General features: G+C 42.1%; 1 protein-coding gene across 9 annotated transcripts in view; it reads left to right on the forward strand.

Moving 5' to 3' along the window:
* ACACA (acetyl-CoA carboxylase alpha) overlaps window positions 1-24,587 on the forward strand; it is a 277,171-nt gene that overhangs the window by 24,113 nt on the left and 228,471 nt on the right. The window contains exon 1 of one of the 9 annotated variants that reach the window (XM_058560449.1): window positions 9,356-9,465. The exons of 4 other annotated variants lie outside the window; for them this stretch is intronic. The gene's annotated coding sequence lies outside the window, so the exon portion shown is untranslated. Of the gene's footprint in view, window positions 1-9,355; window positions 9,466-10,108; window positions 10,184-24,587 lie in introns of those variants that run through there. 4 more of the 9 variants (XM_058560450.1, XM_058560447.1, XM_058560448.1 and 1 more) reach the window with 4 other exon arrangements.

Below are 24,587 nucleotides of genomic sequence, written 5' to 3' on the forward strand. Positions count from 1 at the left end.
CACTACTGAATAGTGAAGTGAGGATAGGTAGACCACATTCCTATGACTATTGGGCTAAGCAGTTGTGAGGAAGAGCTAAATACTCCAGATGAGTGATACTATCTGCAGTTTGGGAAGATTTTCCTAGACAGATAACTGTTGTTGAAGATTTTTCTAAAATTGTATCTTTTAGTAAAGAGTATATATCTAGTGTATACTCTGTAGACTTTGTGATTGCATAGCCAGGTGGATCATTAGGCAGAAATGAAGATCTGCTCAGATCCCCTGCCTCAGTCCAGAGCCTCTGTAGTCTTTCTACTCATTTAAATGTACTCCATTGGAGCCAACATAGGCTTGATTATGCTTAAGAAGGTTCTAGAGGCTGACACTTGATTGATAATGATATAAAGGGAGCTTGATTTAAGGGACTTTGCGTGAGGGAGTTCATGAGATCTGATTTAAATTACAATTTAAATATTATCCTGTTTCCTGACATTTTAATTCAGGTTGAAATCTGATTGAGCTAAATTGAGCGTCGAGGGAAATCTTGGTAGGGAAATAGGAAGGAAGAAGATGACACTGAAGGACAACATGTTGCCTGAAATGTGGAAGGAGGAGAGGAAGTGCTGAACATCCAGCCACAGTGCCATTCATTCTTTCATTCAACACATTTTTATTGTGGGCCTACTGTGTGCCAGACACTATTCTAGCAGTGAGCAAGACCAAGTCTATGTTCACATAAAACCATGGGAAGCAGACAATAAACATGGTTGAAAAATAAAATAGTGCAGAGGGCTACTAATAAATAATATACAAATACATATAGAAGATAATTAAAGATTGTGATAGTTGTTGTGAAGCAATGAATAGGGTGATGAGGTGAAGGATTACTGGCAGAGGCCACTTTAAGTAGGGTGCTCAGGGAAGACTTCTCTGAGGAGGTGACATCTGAGCTAAGAAAACCAGGAGAGTGGACGTCATTGAAGGCAAGAAAGGAGAATATTTCAAGGAAGGAATGGTCAGTTGGTTAAGTGCCGAGAGGTGTGTATAATGAGGACAGAATGTCCAGTGGATTTGACAGTTTTGTAAGAGCAGTTCCAGTGGAGTGGTGAAAATAGGAGAGGGCTGAGAGGGAACTGGAGGTGAAGAAGTGTAGATCATCTTTTCAAGACGTTTTGCTATGGAAGGGAGCAGAGAAGTGAGGCCAGCTGGGTGGAGGGAACATAAGTGTCTCAAATCTTTACTGGTCCAGAGCAGCACTGTGTCATTCTTTTTTCCCTGCTGCAGTTGCCCGAGTCTCTTAGCAGGGCAGGTAGGTAGGGGAGAATACAGGGGCTCCATTGCCTTTCCTGGGTTTCATGGTTTTTGCTTACTAGTTTCTTAACAGCTCCCTTGTAGTATCAGACACTTCCCCCCTGTGGCTGTATTTGAAATTTTCCGGTTAATTCCTAGATGCCACGTTACAGTGCTGCCACCTTGGGGCAGAGGTAGGAAGGGATCTGAGGGCCCGCTGTTCTCATTCTTTGTCCCAAGGTGGCAGAAGAGCTCACTCTTCCCAAAAGACTTTGTGCTTGAACAGAGATAAAGTGGAAGAGTTTTCTTTTTATCAACTCAGACCCTTCCCTTTTTCTTTGTGTCTCAGAGACCCAAAAGTCAGCCTGCATGTTGGAGCAGCCATACTGTGGGGTATGGAGAAGTGGGAGAGCTGCATTAATGAGTCAAAATATCTAGTAGCAGAGAAATAGACCCAGAACTGTTTCTCTGCTACTAGATATTTTGACTGGTTTTCTGAGTGTTTGGAATATCTGTGGAGGAGAGGGTGTCTCTCCTGATCTCCTTTCCCCACAACAAAAATTTCAAATTTAGGAGGAAAAAAGCTATAACATAGGTGAGTTTTATGATGTGTGCAGATGAGAGATGTGACTGGAAGATAATAGGAAACCACGACTGGATGAATCAGGGTGGGTCTATGAGAGGAACACTTGACAAGAAGCTGGGAGGCTTACCTAGGTTCTAGATTGGACTCTGTAATTGACTGAATCACTTTGAGTAAGTCACTTAACTTCTCTGGTCTCTGTTTCAGTTTCTTTAATGAGATGGTCAGACAAGATGGTTTTGAAGGCCTCTTCCAGCTCTAAAATTATTATCTCAATGCCACACTCTGCTACTGTTTCTTTTAAGGGCGTATGCTTTTTATTTGTTTGTTTGGATTTATTTTAAATTCTTTTATTGTGGAATATAGCCTACGTATAGAAGAGTATATAGAACATAAGTATGTTTTCAATAATAATAAGAGCAACAATAATAATAATAATGTAAACACCATGTAACCATCTCCCAAAGTAAGAAATTGAACATTGCCAGTGTCTTAGAAGCTCTTTATATGTCTGTCCCTCTGATCACACTCCTTTCCTTCCTCTTTCTTAATCATTTTCCCATGCTTTTTAAAAATGGTGAACTATCTATATACGTATCACTAAAAATATTTTTCAAAATTTTGCCTGCTTTTGAAGTTATATAAATGAATGGGTCATACCCTATGTATTTTAAAGTAAATGTTTTATTATAAAGTGGATACACCTCTCTTCATGTCCTCTCCCAGTCACTACCCACCATCAGGAGTAACCATTATCCAGATTTTTACCACCGCAAATGAGTTTTGCCTATTTTTGAACTTTGTATAACAGGAAACACACTCTTTTGTGTCTGGCCTTTTTTATTCAACATTATGTCTGTAAAATTCATCCATATTGTTTTGTGTAGCAATAGTTTGTTCATTCTCATTGCTTTTTAATATTCCATTGTATGAATATACTATAATTTATTTATCCGTTCTATTGCTGAGAGACATTGGGTTGTTTCCAGTTTTTGGCCATAATGAACAATGTTCCTGGGGTACATCTGAAAGTTTCTCCAGAGTATGAAGCCAGAAATGGAAGCTGGGTTATAGGGTATGCAGGGTAAGCTCAACTTTACTGATTAATGCCAGACTGTTGTCTAACAGTTTGTCCCCGTTTACACTCCCATCTGCAGTATACGAAAGTTGCCAAAGGGACCAAAGAGCCTTTTCAGTGTGGCACAACTAGGGGACTGAGCAGGGCCAGGCATACCCTCACAGTGCCCACCCTTTGGTTGGTTCTCAGAAGCTCAGGCCACATCACTCCTCCTGTTTACTTACTCCCTCCAAGTAAGGGTAAAGGATTTAGAGTATCCCTGGGTCATATGCTCTCTTATTCTGGGAATATTGGCCCTGGGGTGGGGGCAGACTGGTAAATTTAATGATGTAATCATTTCTGAATCAAGTGAGCATCCATGGGATATTTTGTTCTTGTACTGAACACTAGGAGGAAATGGAGCACAGAGAGAAAGGGGGAAGAAATATTTTCAGTGTATCTACTATGTTCCAAGCTTTGTGTTAGAAACTTTACATCTTGGTTATAACATTTAATCCAAAACACAACCTTACAAGGTAGGTATTATATCTCTGTTTTAGACAAGGAAACTGGGGCTCAGAAAGGGGGTCATTTGCTCAAGGTCACAGAGCTAATTAGTGATAGAGTCAGGATTTAAAGCCTGGTCTGTCTGATTAAAGAGCTCAAACTCTTTACGATACAGAACACAGAGAAGGTAAGTCCCTGCTACTATTGAGATATCTTTGGCTTAGACTGTCAATACTAAGAATCAGTTCTTCTCAGTTCTGCTTGCCTGTATTCACTCCCAAAACTATGTTAGTCAATTGATTATGGCCATCTCACTCATTGATTTAAACTACATTTTATTTTCATTCATTTTTGGTTTCCTTTATGTTTCTTTCTAACTTTTTGTTTTCATTAAGAAAATTGGGCACATCAGCACAGCACGTCCACTGATAAACAAGACTTGTGTTAGGGAGATAGCTTCCTACCTGCTGGTCTAGTTTGTTAACCAGAGGAGAGGTTAAAAAAAGACAGGGATATTGGGAAATCTTTTGGTCCAAGTTATGATTTAGGAAAACTTTAAGACTGAAGAAATGAAAAGGATAAAAGGAAGTTGAGCGATGGCTCAGTTTTTCTTGAAAGTAAAGGCTCTATAAAAATTATTCATGTTATATTTTATTATTTATTGTTTCATATATAATAATAACAATGGAAAGTGAGGATTTTTGTTTGAGGTAGACAGGTAGAGGCCTAAACACGTAGCAGAAAAAAGCTAAGTCCAATATAGGAGTAATGGAGGCAGTGGAGAAGTCTGAAGAGAAGGTGAGGATAGGGGTAGGAAGTAAACTCACCAGGAGCACTTTCCTGGGTTTGCAGGAGGGTGAGGTCAGAGATGAGAAAGTTGTAATGCTGATCAATATAAAACGTCAGAATCCCAGGATTGAGCAAGACCTAAACGAGTCCTCTTGTCCATTTTCCTGCCTTTAGGTAAAAGGGCCCTCTAAACTTTCTCTAGGTATTTAGTTGTGAGGTGTGTAGGACTTAGAAAGGGATTTTTTAAAAAAAGATATTGGAGGTGTCATGGAAGAAGCAGCTAAGATTTGGTGACTGCCAAATATAGATAGCATGGATAGGGACTGGAAGTGTTGGGGATTGGATGATAAGGAGGGAGGGAGAGCTGAAATGCCTTGTGAAAACCCAAGTACCCATATGAAGACCCAGGCGTCCATGTGAACACATCATGGTGAGCCTCCAGTATGAACACTGACCTTCGTTGTGCAATCCTACCTTTCATCATCAGGATCAGACTTATAAAGTAGTCTTTCTGAGGGCATTTTCTGACCTTATGGTGTGAAAGTTCCCTCAGGCTCTTAACTCTGGACAAACCTGAGTGGTTGACCAGAGCAAAGGAACATAGTGTTCCGATAAGGCCTTTCTGTCTTCTTTTTCTCTCCTCTCATGACTGGAGCCACAATTCTGGTCAAGGTGCTGACTTTCTTGAGGAACTCTGTCCATCTATAAAGCAGCTAAGTATCCTACCGGAGGCTTTGCCTCCCAGAGGTGATGTGAAGACAGATAAGCAGACATCAGGAGTAGAGTGGCCTCTCAGGTACAAAGCTAAACTTTTTTTCAGTCAATGAAGCACTTACTAATATTTATACCTAGCCCTACTCTAAGAGCTATAGAGAGGAGTACCAAACTATAAAAAAAATGCTCTCTGCCTTTAAGATTATTAAAATTTACCTGGAGAGCTAAAACCAACATACACACAAAAAATTATAGCCTAATAAATGCTGAATTGTGTGGTAGTGACCAGATTGCTACAAGAATTCAGAGAAGAGATAGATCAGTAGAAGCTGGAGAAGTAAAAGAGATCTTCTTAGAGAAAATGGGACTTCCACGGACTAGAAAGATTCAGAAAATTAGGAGGGAGGAAGGACAAGTTTGCCAGCATAAGCAGATGTAAGAATAAGCACGGCAAGAGCTAAAAGCCAAATAGAGTCTGTGTTATACATTGGGGGCCAGTGGGAAATAACATCCCAGTATTTCTTCTATCCTGTGCCCTAAAGGTTAATCACTGACCTTGCTGCTTAAGGAATTTGGAACCATGGCCAGACAGCCACTATGACAGGGAGCTTTTCAGGGTTCCATTTTCTATTAAGGCACTTTCTTTCCTCCCTTGGTTCAACTCTGGCCTTACCTGATAAGTCTTTCCTGTCCTGGAAGTGCAGGTTTAGGAGGCATTGCTGTGTAACAGAGACACTGGCAGCAAGGTGGGGAACAATAATGATAAATCTTAAACTATTGTTCTCAAACTTCAGGATGAATTAAAAAAAAGTCTGCAGTGGGGCTGGGCATCTGCATTTTAGCAAGCACCCTAGTGATTCTGTTTCAGGTGGTCAGTGGAACATACTTTGAGAAACACTGCCATAAACTAAAGTAGAATTGACAATAAAGTGCCAAAATGGCTCGGATGGTGACATACATACTATTTCACATACTATTTATGTATTTCTGGGCTTACTTATTTTTGAGAATTTATCCTTTCCAATCTATGCCTCTTATAAAATTCGTGTGGTTATCATCTAAGGGGCAAGATGTAGACACTGTTTTGGTGTTTAGTTTTGTCTTCCCAATAGACTGTAATCATCTTAAAGACAGGGACCCCTCAGACTTCTCTTACGTTCCCCACAGTAGGGTAAGAGACCATCTTTTTTTTTTTTTTAATAATTTTATTTATTTATTTTTCTCCCCCCCAAAGCCCCAGTAGATAGTTGTATGTCATCTTCTAGTTGCTGTACGTGGGACGCGGCCTCAGCATGGCCAGAAAAGCGGTGTGTCGGTGCACGCCCAGGATCCGAACCCAGGCTGCCAGCCGCAGAGCGCATGCACTTAACCACTAAGCCACGGGGCCGGCCTGAGGCCATCTTTAAGGTTGGAAAGTAGCTGGAATGCTCAGGATAAATCCCTGATACCTTTATACAACCTTCTTGAAAAACCCAGAAGCCATTTGATATTTGGGACGTTGTATGAGTTTTCTAGGGCTGCCATAATAAAGTACCGTAGGCTGAGCGGCTTACACAACAGAAATTTATTTCTTTACAGTTCTGGAGGCTATAAATCCAAGATCAAGGTGTCGCTAGGGTTGGTTTCTTCTGAGCCTTCTCCCTTTGGCTTGTATATGGCTGTCTTCCCTAGCATAAGAGCCACAGTTCTGATAAGTGCTTCATCGATTGTAATTCACAGATGGTCTTCCCTCTGTGTGTGTTTGTGTGCCAGTCTCCTCTCCTTATCAGGACACTGGTCATTTGGAATTAGAGCCCACTCTAATGACCTCATTTTAATTTAATTTCTTCTTTAAAGATCCTATCTCCAAAAACACTCACATTCTCAGGTGCTGGGGGTTAGGACTTCAACATATGAATTTTGGAACGCAATTCAGCCCATTACAGCCATCTAGTTTCAGCTTTTAGAAATGTGCCACTTACTCTCTTCTCTTCCACCTGTTCGTCTTGTATAGTAAGATCTCTCCACCCTTTGGCTCTCCTCCACTGCTTCTTACAGATATCACGGCTTGTGGAGCAAGAACTCATGGAACAGCTCTAAAAAGCCGACAGAAGAGATGGGCAGGTTGTGGCATGCACGAAACAACATAACACTTAGGAGTTGTTGCAATTCCAGGTGTATTGTCTTAAGGACACAGATCTCTGCCTATTCTCTGCCTAGCACTTAACATTTGATGATAACAATTAGATTATTAGATGCTATGTAAGTGGTTTTGATGTATCCTAACTCAGCCTTCGTTTTCTTTCACCATAGCTCTTTCATTAGGCCTTTCCTTGGCTAGTTCTTTAGAGAGCTCAATTACTTCAAATATTCAGTGAAGTCAAAAGCAGGACATGTAAGGGCTTGCTGAAGTTTCACATAAGGACAGTTTTTGAGGGTAACCTCCTGTTTTTTTTTTTTTTTTTGCTGAGGAAGATTTGCCCTGAGCTAACATCTGCTGCCAGTCTTCCCCCTTTTTTTTTGTATGTGAGCCACCACCACAACACGGTGACTGACAGACGAGTGGTGTAGGTCTGCGCCTGGGAACCCAACCTGGGCTGCTGACACAGAGTGTGCCAAACTTAACCACTAGGCCACTGGGGCTGGCCCAACCTCCTGGTTTTGCAGCGTTCCTAAGGTTCATAAACAGCAACACCATTAAGAAAGAGTCTTGGGGCCAGAGTTCTTATTACTTAATAGGAACTAGGAAAGGTAGATGAAAAATAAGAGAGGCAACCTCAAGATATTTAGTTCTTTCCAAAGTCATTTCCTTCATGCCAGCTTTAGAGAGCACCATTAGGGAGAAGCAAAGTTTCCTTCTTCCCAGGCCTTTTTGTTTCCAGTCAGTCAAGTCAAACATCTTGTTAAACCAGGAAGTTGTGCTCAATTAAGTTCTGATTTTCCTATCTTTGTTCAGCTGACATATGCTTCCGATGACAAAGTTCATGTGAAATATGGATCACTGCTCTGTAAAGTCCACACATTCTTTCTAAATTTCTGTTTCCAGTCCCTATTATTTTAAAGTAGGTTGGTAAACTCTTGGAGAAGCCACCACCTAGTGGTTTTATGAGGGTTCCTAGATGAATACTGTTCCTTGTTGACCAATCTTCTTATCTTTCTGCCTCCGCTTCCACCCAAGACCTTCTGACCTCAGGTGTGTATTTCCACCCTATTCAGTTTTTGCCCTCTGGCATAGAACTTCTTCTCACCAAATCATCATCCTTATCATCCAAATTTGTCATCCAAATTGTCATCCTTACACAGCACAAGCTTGTGTAAGGATCAGAAAAGTACTCTGGGTGCTCCATTAAATTCCTGCAAGGGGTTAAACTCCCCCCGGTCTTCTGAAGTGCAATTTTCTCCCATTTTCTCTCTCTGTCGACCAATAGTTGTATTCTATGTTGGGACTCTTTCTAGTTACTACTGATTTTCAATACAGTCACCATGAAAGTCTTGCTATGAAATAACGGCAAAACTAGAGAAATTGGTTGGCTTCTTCGCACAGTGGAGGTTGGGAAGCACGCTCCGATCCAAGATGTTAGGAATTTACTGCCGTCTATTTTCTCTCCTCAAGGCAGGCAGAAAAGACGGTTGTCCTTTGGCACGCTGCCCTTCTGACTGAGCGTCCTTTACTGAGGCTTCCCCTCAATGCTCCAAGATCCAGCATCTCAGACTCTTTTGGGGTGGGCTGCTTTGGGGCTGAGGAGCAAGCCAAGGGAGGGGTTAGCTGTTCCAGAATAGGGGTTAGTTACCCCGCACTAACTTGGAAACCAGCCTGTGTGACGCTGGGTAACTCGTGGGTGCAATACCCACCTCTTCAGGGTGTTAGGATTGAACACGATAAGGTCCTTATTGAGGCCCGCACACCGCCTACCCCTCTCAGTCCTCCCTGGTTTGGGCTCCCTTCCCGCGCTACAAGGCGGCTACCCCGGCCTTTCACTTTCCGCGGGCCAGGCGCCTCTCTCCCTGAAGGGAGGTGCATGTGGGCCATTTCCCCCACTCCCCTGTCCGCCGGGAGGGGGAGCCAGCTGGCCGGCCCTGCACCCGCCCCCGGCAGATAGGGCGGGTAATGCCGGGCCGGGCCGGTGGGCGCCGCGACCGCCTGGGACCCGCCCGCCCTCTCGCCGCTCGGCCCCGAATGGCAGAGCGGCGCTCGGACCATCCGCATCGCCTCACGTCGCCCCGCCCCGCGCCGCCCTCCCATTGGCTGCCGTTCGGCCCCTCGCCTCACAGCCGCCAGACCGTGCCGCAGCCGGGAGCGGGGTCGGAGGTGAACGTCCTCGGGTAACCCCGGACGTAGTCACCTCATGGGGCTTGAGGGCTGAGGTGGGAGGCAGGGGCGGGGCGGGGCGGGGGCGGGGCCTGCTCCCGGGAAGCCCCGCCCCTTCCCCGTGTGCCGGGCCGGCCTGGTGCTGCGCGCCTGTCAGCCATCGCCGGAGCTGCCGGCGTCTCCTCCAGTCCAGCACCGCCTCCGCGCAGGGGCTCCGGGACCCCCGGACCGAGGACGCCGCCGCCCTGAGGTGAGGTGAGGGCCGCCCCAGAGCCTGTGATCGGGAACCTGGAGAGGCTGGGGCCCGGGGAGGGGCGGCGGCAGCGGGGAGCCGCCTCCCATCTTCCGCTCGCACGCGGCCGGGCTCCATCCCATCCGGACCCGGTGCCAGGCAGCCCTGCCCTCCCCGCAGCTTTGGGGTCTTGAGTTCCCCTCTGGGGAGACGTGGAGGGGCCTGGGGTCGCGGGGGATGGGCGCTCACACTCTGGAACTGGAAGGGGTACAGCCCAGGGTCTCTAGGAAGGGGCTAGGGTGTCTGCCCGGAGCTTGCCTCCCCCCCTCTCCCCCCCCCCCCCCGCCTCAGCCCCGGCGTGGTCTGCTTCCTTCCAGTCCCTTTCTCCAGTGCGACCCTGCGCTCGGGAGAGGAGACCCACGTGGGAGGGGGATTGAGGGCTGGGTCCAGTTGCACTGAAGTCTTCTTCCTCTCTCTTGCAAGAGTGAGGTGTGAGGTGCAGAGACCTGGGTGGGCTTCTCTTGCTCTCGCTGTGTCTTTGTATCGTGATGGGAGGCAGAGCCAGGCGAGTTGTCCCTTGCCAGTTCCTGCTCCCAGGGTTTGATTATGTCTTCTGTGAGGGATGTAGTAAATGTCCGTGCCTGTTGTTACTCTCAGGGGAGTTCGCCATACTGATCAAGGGAAGCTATTGGAGATAGGACGTCAGAAGGTGATGCGAGGCTAATGATTTCAGAGGAAAAGGTGCGTGTAGGTCTTACCCGGGTCAGCGCCAACATTATTTTTGGATTTGGACAGGGGAAAGTAGACGCTAGTGGACACTTGGAGTCAACTCTAAATATCAAGGACTCCATGTAGGCCTTGTGGGTTTTATGGAAGCATGTAAGAATATAATTGCTCAGGTAGGGGAAATACATTAATTTCAGACATTTTTGTTTGGGGGTTTAAGTTTTAAGACTGAAATCAAAAGACCCTATGACTTACTGATTCCCTTTTCTACTTAAACACTGTTTCAGTAATTTCCCAGTGTGTGGAGTAAGCCTAATAACCTGGTCTTCAGTTTGAGAAGTTGGTCTCTCTTGAATCTCTCTTCCTTTTCATTCATTTTTTTTTCCTCCAGCCCTGTAATGCAACTTAAGAAGCTGCTTACTTTAGTTACATAGTTTTTCCTTCCTGGGAGATAGGAATTCTCTGATTTGCCTCTAGCTTCTTCGTGGGGATGCCTTAGATATCTGTGATGAGAGGATTTCTGTGCTGCCTATTTGACAGGCACTTTTTTTTTTTTTTGCTGAGGAAGATTGGCCCTGAGCTAACATCTGTTGCCAATCTTTGTGCTTGAGGAAGATTTGCCCTGTGCTAACATCTGTGCCAGTCTTTCTCTATTTTGTATGTGGGTCGCTGCCACAGCATGGCCGCCAAGGAGTGGTATAAGTCCGAGCCGGGGCACCCAACCTGGACCACCGAAGCCGAGTGGGCAGAACATAACCACTAGGCAATGGGGCCAGCCCTGACAGGCACTTTTGAGGCAAGCACTGTCGTCTAATAGAGCAGGACAGCAGCTGCCGTGTCCAGATAGGTGCCTGCTTGCTGCAGAGTAGCAAGTCTCTTCCCACTTCTCTTGCCTCAGTTTCCTTATTTCTAATAACAGAAGTACTGTTGTGAGTCCAAGAATAATTAACAAACGTTGTAAATGGGCATATGAAAGATGTCAAAGGCAAAGTTTTAATTTATGAAGCCACCTGTGTTTATTTGTGTTGCAGAAGTTTTGTTTTGAATTACCAGTGCAGAATAGAAATACATCAAGCATACAGATGTAATTGTTTTTAAAATGGGAGGAAAAGTTGAGAAATGGTGGCATTTGGCTTAATAAACTTATAGTTCAGACGATGACGAGACTATGGCAAAGAACTGGCATTGTGAAAGCCAGCCTCAGAACTCTCTCATCTGATCTTGACCTCTCTAAATGGCTGTGAACAGGTTCAGATGTAGATCACTGTGTAACATCCTATATATTTCCTTTTCAGTCGATGACTAGGAAGATTTTTTACCTGTCACACAAACTGGTTTAACAGGTCTGGGGCTAGTGTTTTCTTTCTTTAAAAAAATTTTTTTTGATAGCTAATATCCTAATAGTCTTGGTTGCAGAAAGAAGTAAATTAAAATGAAAGTTGTTGCAGTAATACCTTGGAATTTAGTATTTCTAATTGGAGGAGGCTTTTTATAATTCAGAAAAAAAGGTCATTGTGTCATTATCTAACATGGTCTTCTATGCATCAAGCATAATTTCCAAATCCTTAAAACCATAAGATTATAGAGGTGAATGGACACTAAAGACTTGTTGGCAAAAAAAATTTCTGTAACTATTGAGGTGACTAACATTTTTTTTGTGTGTAAGGAAGGTTAGCCCTGAGCTAACATCTGATGCCAATCCTCCTCTTTATTCTGAGGAAGATTGGCCCTGGGCTAACATCCGTGCCCATCTTCCTCTACTTTATATGGGACGCCGCCACAGCATGGCTTGACACACGGTGCATCAGTGCGTGCCCGGGATCCGAACCTGCAAACTCCGGACCGCCAAAGTGGAGCACATGCCCTTAACCACTACGCTGGCCCCTAGGTGACTAACATTTTTAAAGGAAGTTCTTATTGATCTTCTACTTTAACAGATTATTGCTTAGCTAGTTTTTTGTTTGTTTCATTAATTTTACAATTTAGTGACTATTCACTACTTTACTTGATCTAATGGACTATGTGAAGATGATATTAAATAGATGGGAAATTATGACAAATAATGTCATAAGGACATGGCACTCACACAAAGAATATGAATCTGACTGATAGGGCATAGGTTCTTATGAGTTGAACCGGTTAATTTTAGTAGGTATGCTCTAATGATACAGTTCTCTTTTATCAATTTGTTATTTATTCAAGCTACTGTAAAGGCATCTAGAGCCAGCTCTGATGACCCAGTGGTTAAAGTTCGGCACACGCTGCTTCAGTGGCCGGCTTCCATTCCTGTGCCGGGAATCACACCACTTGTCTGTCAGTAGCCATGCTGTGGTGGCAGCTCACATAGAAGAACTAGAAGAGGGGGCCGGCCTGGTGGCATAGAAGTTAAGTTCGTGTGTTCTGCTTCCGCGGCCTGGGGTTCACCGGTTCAGATCCTGGGCACGGACGTACTCACGGCCCATCAAGCCATGCTGAGGCAGCGTCCCACGTAGAAGAGCTACAACTCTACAGCTATGATGTATAACTATGTACTGGGGCTTTGGGGAGACAAAAGAAAAAAGAGGAAGATTGGCAACAGATGTTAGTGCAGAGTCAATCTTCCTCAAAAAAAAAAAAGAAGAACTAGAGGGACTTGCAACTAGAATATACAACTATGTACTGGGGCTTTGGGGAGGGGAAAAAAAAGAGAGGAAAATTGTCAACAGATGTTAGCTCAGGGTGAGTCTTTCGCAGCAAAAAAAAAAAAAAAAAAAAGCCATCTAGTCTCAGGATATTTTTTGTGTGTGTGTGAGGAGGACCGGCCCTGAGCTAACATCCAATGCCAATCCTCCTCTTTTTTGCTGAGGAGTACCAGCCCTGGGCTAACATCCGTGCCCATCTTCCTCTACTTTATATGGCATGCTGCCACAGCATGGCTTAACAAGCAGTGCGTCGGTGTGCGCCCAGGATCCAAACCGGTGAACCCCGGGCCGCCACAGTGGAGCGCGTGCACTTAACCGCTTGTGCCACCGGGCCGGCCTCTAGTCTCAGGATATTTAAGGAAGCAAGAGAAAAGTGGCTTCAACAACAAGAGACTTTAAGTGCCTTACCCAAAGCTCGGTGGCCCCAATTGATTCGGCCTTCCAATGATGTTACTTGGGACTTAGGCTCATCCTCTCCTTTTAGCATGCTATACTCACTCTCCTTTATATAAGGAACCACAGTAATGTTTACCACCACATGACATCAGGGATTGAAGTTGCATGGCAGTACTAGTTATAAACTGGCCATCCCAGACAGAATAAGCTTGTATAAATCATTTTTGAAAGGATAACACAAAGTTTGAAAATTCTGAATGAATTCATAGAGTTAAGTTTGAAAAGCAGACTCAATTTTAGATAATCTTTTTCAAGAAGTGTAAGGTCTCATTTATGAATCTTTGGCTATCCTGTGATAGAAATAGAGAGTACAGGGGGCCGGCCTGGTGGCGTAGTGGTTAAGTTTGCATGCTCCACTTCGTTCAGCAGCCTGGGGTTCACAGGTTTGGATCTCGGGCATGGACCTATGCACTGCTCATTGAGCCGTGCTGTGGCGGTGAGCCGTGCTGTGACGGCATCCCACATACAAAATAGAGGAAGATAGGCACGAATGTTTGCTCAAGGCTAGGGCTAATCTTCCTCAGCAAAAAGAGGAAGATTGGCAACGGATGTTAGCTCAGGGCCAATCTTCTTCACCAAAAAAAAAAAAAGAAAGAAAGAAAGAGAGAGTACACTCACTAATGAAGTTCCTAAAAATTACCCTCTGTTTTGTAGACAGCTTTCAAATCTATCCTTAGTCATGTAAGTTGGCACACAGGTTTATGTATGCATTTACACACATGCTAAGTTGAGGGGATAGTAGGTTGATGGGAGCTTGATTAGTTTTTAAGTCTAATGAGAGTAATTAGTTGGTTAGCACCAAAAGGATAGATAGCTGTGTTGTTTGTATTTTGTGGTATTTAGTGGTATTCCTGACTCTGACAGGGCAAACTGTTTAATTTCCCTTTGATTCCATCTTATAAAATCCAAGAAACTTTTACTATTGAAATGTACTTTAGGAATTTTCTAATCTAATTTTCCACTCGATATGAGAATATTTTATCTGATACTCCTGTTGAAAACTTCCAGCTATAGCCAGTTCATCCTCTGACCTAATGCATCATGGGGCAACTAATTTTTGAGAGTTCTTTATTATTTTCAACTTGAAACTGTTTCCCAAAACCACATAAGATGTAACTTCCAGAGGATTAGGAATTTCTCCTTTAACCTGTAAATTTCTCCAGCTCCACGTCTCTGCCGGGTAATGTAAAGTACAATGCCTTAATACATGCTGAGGACTTGGGGGCAAAAAAAAAAAATCAAGCAATATTTCTTCAAGGAAGAAATTGTTCTTATCCTTGAGACTCTTTGGAAGGTAACTGACACACCTGAATGATGGCTCTAGCTTTTTCTAAATGCTGTTCTATGAAATAAGATTATGAGGAGGAATTGATTCATAATCCCAGAGCTTTTTGGATTCACAAAATGGCTTTTTACCTGGAGGCCTCTAAATGTTTCTAGGGAATAATATTTGAAATAGACGCTCTTAGTTTTGTAACTCAAATGTTTGTTTGAGTTCCTATGAAACACTCAGCCTACAAAAGCCTAATATTTACACAGCACTGTGAAGTGCTGGGGGTGGTAGATCTAAAACAATTGAAGGAGATAATAACTTTTCCCATCTTCCCTGAGGAGATAACAGCGTCAGTTACACAGTAACGCATATTAATAAATGAATGACATGCCACTTGTCTACTTAAATATTCAGGCAGATAGGAGATAAGGGATCAGAGTGACATGGAATTAATTGGGTAAAGCTTTTTATTAAATGTTGAAAATCTTCAGTTGCTAAGACATAAGTAATACATTCATGTAGTTCAAAATTTTAAATGTATGTGTGTACAGTGACATTTTCCGTCCTATCTTGCAGCCACTCAATTCCCCTCACCAGAAGCAAGCAGTGTTATTAATTTCTTATTATAATTTCTTAACAGTAATTATCAGAAATATTAATTTTAAAGTTCTTGATTTCTTAATAATTACCAAAGATTTTATTGATATTCAAACAAATGCTCATATATTCTCTCCCCACTTTTCCAATTTTTTTATACAAATTATATATACTTTAGACACATTTTTCACCTTTGGTTTCTTCACTTAACATTATGGGATGATGGGGCTGGCCCCGTGGCATAGCGGTTAAGTGCGCCCTCCGCTGTTGGCGGCCCGGGTTCAGATCCCCGGCGCGCACTGATGCACACCGCTCATCAGGCCATGCTGTGGCAGCGTCCCACATAAAGTGGAGGAAGATGGGCACGGATGTTAGCTCAGGGCCAGTCTTCCTCAGCAAAAAGAGGAGGATTGGCATGGATGTTAGCTCAGGGCTGATTTTCCTCACACACAAAAAAACATTATAGGATGAACCTTTTACATTTTTATTTTCATCAAAGTTATACATGCACGTAGTTTAAAAAATCATATTATTCCACCAAGTTTGTTATGACAAAACAGTCACCCTTAGCCCCTTCCCACTTTCATTTATTTGAACTGATACATTTATCATTATACCCTTTTGTCTGTAAATAGCATACTTGTCTTCGTCTTGATTTTTCATTTTTAGGCATTACCTATTGATGTCCTACTGTGGAAGATGAGGTTTTGGCTCTGTTTCCTCTCCTTACCCTCACTTTTCTTTTTTTTTTTAAATTTTATTTGTTTATTTTTCCCCCAAAGCCCCAGTAGATAGTTGTACGTCACAGTTGCACATCCTTCCAGTTGCTGTATGTGGGACGCGGCCTCAGCATGGCTGGAGAAGCGGTGTGTGGGCGCGTGCCCGGGATCTGAACCCTGGCCGCCAGCAGCAGAGCGCGCACACCCAACTGCCAAGCCACGGGGCCGGCCCAACCCTCACTTTTCGCCTTTGCCTTTTCCACCCACTCCCCAACCAACTATCTAGTCGAGTTATGATATTTATATCAATATTCAGTCTTTACATTATTATGAATGTGTAAATCCTATGCGTACAGAATTTAGTTGCATAATATCCCATGATTTCTTTCCTGCACAACTCTTTCCTTAGAGTTAATAATGGTCTTGATTTTTGTTTGTTTAGTTTTCTACGTATTTGTCATTCATTCAGCCTCACTCTTCACCAGTTTTCTAAATCTCTCTGAACAGTGAGATGATCAGCTCTTCTATTAATTTTTATCTTCTCTAAAATCTCTCTCAGACTCTTCTCACTGGCTCCAGCCTCAATTGCTTGCCACCTGTGTCTGGTACACTGCTGCCATCTTCAGCTTACTCTTCGCCATCATCCTGAGGGTTCTCTTTATTTCTCTTCTGCTGTGGAGAAATTATTTCCCACGTTTCCCCATTATTGATTTATTCCCTCATTTTGGTGGAGGATATTCTCCAGTGGCATCTTGAGAAAGAGTGCATGGGAGGTAAACATTTTTTCCAACTTTTCATTTTGAAAAATTTTGAGCCTACAAAGAACAGTGAAGTAAATACTATGTACTGGGCCGGCCCCGTGGCTTAGCGGTTAAGTGCGCGCGCTCCGCTGCTTGCGGCCCGGGTTCGGATCCCGGGCGCACACCGACGCGCCGCTTCTCCGGCCATGCTGAGGCCGTGTCCCACATACAGCAACTAGAAGGATGTGCAACTATGACATACAACTATCTACTGGGGCTTTGGGGGAAAAAAATAAATAAATAAAAATTAAAAAAAACAAAATACTGTGTACCGTTGACCTAGATTCACCAGTTTTTAACGTTTTGCCACGTTTGCTTTCTCTCTCTCATATATGTATATGTATATGTGTGTGTACATATACATATATATTTTTTCTGAATAGTTTCAAAGTAAGTTGCAGACCTCATGACACTTGACCCCTATATATTTTCTGCATGTTTCTCCTAAGAACTAGGGACATTCTCCTATTTAACCACTTAGCATTTTAGATGCCCCAAACTTAGCAGTCATACAATATCTAATATATAGTCCATTTTGAGTTTTCTTACTTGTCCCAGTAATGTCCTTTATAACTGCATATGTTTTAATTCATGATCCAGTCAAGTATCATTTATTACACTTAGTTCTCAAATGTATTTAGTTAGTCTCCTTGATGTAGAACAGTTACCCTACCCATTCTTGTCTTTCATGGCATTTATCTTTCATTGACATTTTTAAAGAGTCCAGGTCAGTTGTCTTGTAAAAGTTCCTACAATCTGGATTTGTCTGATTGTTTCATCATTATTAGACTGAAGTTAACCATTTTTGTCAAAAATGCTACATACATAGTATCGTATACTTCTAAGTGCATCACATCAGGAGGCAACTGATGTCAGTTTGTCTTAATATTGGTGATGTTTAGTATGAACACTCAGTTAAGATGGTGTCCACCATATTTCTCCATGGTAAAAATACCTATTCCTCTTTATAATTATTATATAATCTGTGGTAAAATACATATAACATAAAATTTATCATCTTAACCGTTTAAAAATATAAAGTTCAGTATTAAATACATTCATAATATGCAACCATCACTACCATTCATCTCCAGAACTTTTTTCATGTTGTAAAACTGAACCTCTATACTCATTACACAATAACTCCCCTTTTTCCCCTCCCCCCAACCCCTGGCAATCACCATTCTACTTTCTATCTCTATGATTTTGACTACTCTAAGTACCTCATGTAAGTGGAATCATACTCTAATTGTCTTTTTGTGACTGACTTATTTCACTTAGCGTAATGTCCTCAAGGTTCATCTATGTTGTAGCATATTGCAGAATTTCCTTCCTTTTTAAAGCTGAATAATGTTCCATTGTACTTTTATACCACATTTTGTTTATCCATTCTTCTGTCAATGCATACTTGGGTTTTTTCCATATTTTAGCTATTGTGAATACTGGTGCTATGAACACGGGTGTACAAATATCTCTTCAAGATCTTGTGTTCAATTTTGGGGGGTATATACCCAGAAGTGGAATTGCTGGATCATATGGTAATTCTATTTTTATTTTTATTTTATTTTTTTGGTGAGAAAGATTAGCCCTGAGCTAACATCTGTTGCCAATCCTCCTCTTTTTGCTGAGGAAGATTGTGGGCTAACATCGGTGCCCATCTTCCTCTACTTTATGTGTGGGATACCTGCCACAGCATGGCTTGATAAGCGATGTGCATGTCCGCGCCCGGGATTGGAACCTGCGAACCCTGGGCCACCGAAGCGGAGCGCGTGAACTTAACCACTACACCACTGGGCCAGCCCCTGTTTTTATTTTTTTGAGGAACCACCATACTGTTAACCACAGCGGCTGTGCCAGTTTACATTCCCACCAACAGTGTCCAAGGGTTCCCATTTCTCCACATCCTCACCAACACTTATTTTCTCTTTTTTTGATAGTAGCCATCTTAATGGCTGTGGGGTGGTATCTCTTTGTAGTTTTGATTTTCATTTCTCTAATGATTAGTGGTTGAGCATATTGATATTGTGCTTATTGGCCATTCATGTATCTTTTTTGGAGAAATGTTTATTCAAGTCCTTTGCCCATTTTTGAATTGGGTTTTTTTTATTGTTGTTGTTGAGTTTTAGGAGTTCTCTCTATATTCTGGATATTAATCCCTTATCAAATATATGATTTGCACATATTTTTTCCCATTCTTTGGGTTGCCTTTTTACTCTGTAGAGTATCTTTTGATGTGCAAAATTTTTTAATTTTCATGAAGTCCAGTTTGTCTATTTTTTCTTTTGCTACCTGTACTCTTGGTGTCACATCCAAGAAATCTTTGCCAAATCTGATGTTGTGGAGCTTTTGTTCCATGTTTTCTTCCAAGAGTTGTATTGTTTGAGGTCTTACATTTAGGTTCTTGATCCATATCAAGTTAATTTTTGTATATGGTGTTAGGTAAGGGTCCAACTTCATTTGTTTGCGTGTGGAGCTTCAGTTTTCCCAGCACCATTTGTTGAAAAGGCTGTCTTTTCCCCATCAAATGATCTTAGCACCCTTGTCAAATATCATTTGACCATATATGCGAGGGCTTATTTTTGGGCTATTTCATTGGTCTTTATGCCAGTACAACACTGTTTCGATTACTGTAGCTTTGTAGAAGTTTTGAAATCAGGAAGCATGAGTTCTCCAGTTTTGTTCTTCTTTTTCAAGATTGTTTTGGCTATTCAGGATCCCTTGAGATTCCATATAAATTTTAGGATGGGTTTTTTTTGTTTCTTTTTTTGTGGGGAAGGTCAGCCCTGAGCTAACATCCATGCCAATCCTCCTCTTTTTTTTTTTGCTGAGGAAGACTGGCCCTGAGCTAACATCCGCACCCATCTTCCTCCACTTTATATGGAATGCCACCACAGCATGGCCTGACAAGCGGTGCATCGGTGTGCGCCTGGGATCCGAGCCCGGGTTGCCAGCACTTAACCGCTACGTCACGGGGCCAGCCCCTGGGTTTTTCTATTTCTGCAAAAAACATCATTGGGATTTTTATTTATTTATTTATGTATGTATGTATGTATGTATGTCATAATAGTTTATAACATTGTGAAATTTCAGTTGTACATTATTATTTGTCAGTCACCATATAAATGTGCCCCTTCACCCCTTGTGCCCACTCCTCATTCCCCTTCCCCTCTGCTAACCACCAAACTGTTCTCTTTGTCCGTGTGTTAGTTTATCTTCCACATATGAATGAAGTCATACAGTGTTTGTCTTTCTCTGTCTGGCTTATTTCGCTTGACATAATACCCTCATGGTCCATCCATCTTGTTGTGAATGGGATGATTTTGTCTTTTTTTATGGCTGAGTAGTATTCCATTGTGTATATATATACCCCATCTTCTTCTTCTTTTTTTTTTTTTGTGAGGAAGATCAGCCCTGAACTAACATCCATGCTAATCCTCCTGTTTTTGCTGAGGAAGACCAGCTCTGAGCTAACATCTATTGCCAATCCTCCTCCTTTTTTTCCCCAAAGCCCCAGTAGATAGTTGTACGTCATAGTTGCACATCCTTCTAGTTGCTATATGTGGGACGCGGCCTCAGCATGGCCAGAGAAGCAGTGCGTCAGTGTGTGCCCGGGATCCGAACCCGGGCCGCCAGTAGTGCAACGCGCGCACTTAACCGCTAAGCCATGGGGCCGGCCCTACCCCATCTTCTTTGTCCAGTCATCAGTTGATGGACACTTGGATTGCTTCCACTTCTTGGCTATAGTGAATAATGCTGCAGTGAACATAAGGGTGCATAAGCCTCTTTGGATTGTTGATGAAATCTTTCTTATTTTTTATGTAAGTGTTTATAGCTGTAAATTTCCCCCTTAGCTCCACTTTCACTGTATCCCATAAGTTTTGGTATGTTATGTTTTCATTTTCATTTGTCTGAAAATGATTTCTAATTTCCCTTGTGACTTCTTCGTTGATCCATTTGTTGTTTAAAAGTGTGTTGTTTAATTTCCACAATTTTCCCCAGTTTTCCTTTTGTTATTGATTTCTAACTTCATCCCATTTGGTCAGAGAAGATACTTTGTATGATATCTATCTTTTAAAATCTGTTGAGACTTAATTTGTGGCCTAACATATGGTCTGTCCTGGAAAATATCCTCTGTTCACTGGAGAAGAATGTATGTTGTTTTTGTCAGGTAGAATGTTCTGTATATGTCTGTTAGATCTAGTTGGTCTATTGTGGTGTTTAAATCCTCTCTTTACTTACTTACCTCTCTCTGGTTGTTCTATCCATTATTGTGAGTGGAGTATTGAAGTCTCCAACTATTATTGTGTAACTGTCTGTTTCTCCCTTAAAGTCTATCAGTTTTTGCTGTGTATATTTTGATGGTCTGTCATTAGGTGCATAAATGTTTATAATTATTTCTTCTTGCTATATTGAACCTTTTATTAATATATAATCTCCTTCTTTGTCTCTTGTAACTTTTTTTCGTTTAAAGTCTATTTTGTCTGATACTACTGTAGCCACCTCACTCGCTTTTTGTTACTTCGTTTTGCTATTTGTTTTCTGTATACCTTATAGCTTTTTTGTCATTTCCTGCATTACTATTTTTTTTGTGTTTAGTCAATTTTTTTGTAGTGAAATGTTTAAATTCCTTTCTCATTTCCTTTTGTGTATATTTTATAGCTGTTTTCTTTGTGGTTACCGTGGGGATTACATTTAACATCCTAAAATTATAACACCATAATTTGAATTTATATCTACTTCTCTTCAATAACATACCAAAACTCTGCTCCTTTACAGGTCTGTTCCTACCCTTTTAGTTGGTGATGTCACAAAATTTCACCTTTATACATTGTGTGCCCCAAAACATAAACTAATAATTCTTTTAAATGCATTAGTCTCTTAAATTTTGTTGAAAACAATATTTGGATGTTTTAAGACTTAACAGACTTGAGTTACGATAATACTGGATTTTAGACTAATAACTCTTTTCCTTAAATGTATTAATCTCTTAAATCATGTAGAAAACAAAAAATACAGTTACAAATCATTATTACAATAATACTAGTTTTTATAATTATCCATGTATTTACCTTTATTGAGATCTTTATTTTCTATATGGCTGCAAGTTACTGTCTTGTGTCCTTTCATTTCACCTTGCCAGACTCCCTTGAGCATTTCTTGCAGGGAGGTCTAATAGTAAAGAACTCCCTTAGCCTTTGTGTACCTGGAAATGTCTTAATTTCTCCCTCTCTTTTTTTTTTTTTTTTTTTTTTGAGGAGATCAGCCCTGTGCTAACATCCGCCAATCCTCCTCTTTTTTTTTTTTTGCTGAGGAAGACGGCCCTGGGCCAACATCTGTGCCCATCTTCCTCCACTTTATATGGGACGCCGCCACAGCATGGCTTGCCAAGCAGTGCGTCGGTGCGCGCCCGGGATCCGAACCAGCGAACCCCGGGCCGCGGCAGCGGAGCGCGCGCACCTAACCGCTTGCGCCACCGGGCCGGCCCCTCTCCCTCTCTTTTGAAGGACATTTTTGCCAGATATAGGATTCTTGGTTGACAGTTTTTTTCTTTTAGCACATGGAATATATCAACCCACTGACTTCTAGCCTCCAAAGTTTCTAATGAGAAATCTACTTAAAATCTTATTGAGGATCTGTTGTATGTGACAAGTCATTTTTCTTTTGCTGCTTTCAAGATTCTCTCTTTGTCTGTGGCTTTTGAACGTTTGATTATAATGTGTGTCTGTGTGGGTCTCTTTGAGTTCATCTCACTTGGAGTTTGTTGAGCTTCTGGGATGTTTATATTCATGTCTTTTATCAAATTTGGGAAGTTTTCAGCCATTATTTCTTCAAATATTCTGGCTGTTCCTTTCTCTCTTCTCCTTCTGAAACTCTCGTAATGCATATGTTGGTCTGCTTGATGGTGTCGCACAGATAACTTTAGTCTCTGTTCACTTTTCTTCAATCTGTTTTCTTTCTGTTTCTCACACTTGGTAATTTCCGTGTGCTATCTTAAAGTTCGCTGATTCTTTTTTTTTTTTTGGCTTGAGCAAGATTCGCCCAGAGCTAAACTCTGTCCCAGTCTTCCTCTGTTTTTTTTTTTTTTTTAAAGATTTTATTTGTTCATTTTTTTCCCCCCAAAGCCCCAGTAGATAGTTGCATGTCATAGGTTCACATCCTTCTAGTTGCTGTACGTGGGACTCGGCCTCGGGTTGGATGGAGAAGTGGTGCCTCGGGGCGCGCCCGGGATCCGAACCCGGGCCGCCAGCATCAGAGCGCGCGCACTTAACCGCCAAGCCACGGAGCCGGCCCATCTTCCTCTGTTTTGTATGTGGGTCGCTGCCACAGCATGGCTGTTGAGTGCTGTAGGTCCACACCCCAGATCTGCACCTGTGAACCTGGGCTGCCAAAGTAGAGCATGCTGAACTTAACAAGTAGGCCACAGGGCTGGCCCACTGATTCTTTCTTCTGCTTGCTCAAATCTGCCTTTGAATACCCTAGTGAAATTTTCATTTTAGTAATTATATTTTTCAGCTCCAGAATTTCTTTTTAGGTTTTCTGTTTCTTTATTGATATTTCCATTTTGTTCAGACATTATTTTCTTGACTTCTCCACATATTCCTTTAGTTCTTTGAATATCTTTTAGACAGTTGTTTTAACAGCTTTGTCTGGTATGTCTGCCATCAGGTATTTTTTTGAGACAAGTTTTTGTTGATTTAATTTTTTCCTTTGAATGGGCTATACTTTCCCTTTTTTTCCTATGCATTTTGATTTTTTGTTGAAAACTGGACAATTGAATCTAATAATGTGGTAACTCTGGAAATCAGATTCTCTTCCTTTCCAGAGTTTGATGTTTTTTATTGTCATTGTTGTTTTTTGGACTGTTACTGTGCTGAGAGTCAGCCTGAGGCATAAACTTAAGGTCTTCTCAGGTCTTTTCTGAGTCTTTCCTTGGGCATGCTCAGTCACTTTCTAATTTTTACCTGTATGTGCAGTAGTTCTTGAATGTACTAGTGTTTAATGTCTAGCTCTCAAAAAGGGAAAAAGAGAAAAATGATGGGGAGGTAAAAAGGCTCTGGTCCTTTAAGTCCCCTGGTAGTCACTTCAGCCAGAAGGGGAGGGACTCGCAACAATGTGGGGAGATGCTAAAATAATGGCTGCCTGCCTCTCTGTCTGCACCTCTGAGTGCAGCAATTAGTGATTAGGGCACAGATCCCCAGTATTTGGAGGACAGGGTTTTTTTTTTTTTTTTTTTTTTATTGATGTTTTAATGGTTTCTAACATTGTGAAATTTTGGGTTGTACATTTTTGTTTGTCCATCACCATATATATGACTCCCTTCACCCCTTGTGCCGACCCCCCACCCTCACTGCCCCTGGTAACCACAGTACAGTTTTCTCTGTCCATATGTTGGTTTATATTCCACATATGAGTGAGATCATACAGTGTTTGTCTTTCTCTTTCTGGCTTATTTCACTTAACATAATATGCTCCAGGCCCATCCATGTTGTTGCAAATGGGACGATTTTGTCTTTTTTTATGGCTGAGTAGTATTCCATTGTATATATATACCACATTTTCTTAATCCAATCATCAGTCGAGGGACACTTAGGTTGTTTCCACTTCTTGGCTATGGTGTATAATGCTGCAATGAACATAGGGGTGCATAAGCCTCTTTGGATTGTTGATTTCAGGTGCACTGGATAGATTCAGGACAGAGTTGTTTTTGCCTGCCCTGGCTCCTGCAAGGTGTAGGCGAGGTGCTCCAGGAATATGTGCACAATTGTCTGCCCTGTGGCTGGGGGTGGAGCGTGGATAGCTGTTACTATACTAAGAGATGAAATTTCCCCTAGAAGTTACCAGCCTCCAATAGATTCCAGAGTTCCAAAATGATTACATCAGACAGATTCTGCC

This window comes from Diceros bicornis, chromosome 18, assembly GCF_020826845.1.
Source record: "Diceros bicornis minor isolate mBicDic1 chromosome 18, mDicBic1.mat.cur, whole genome shotgun sequence".
NCBI classification, from domain to species: domain Eukaryota; kingdom Metazoa; phylum Chordata; class Mammalia; order Perissodactyla; family Rhinocerotidae; genus Diceros; species Diceros bicornis.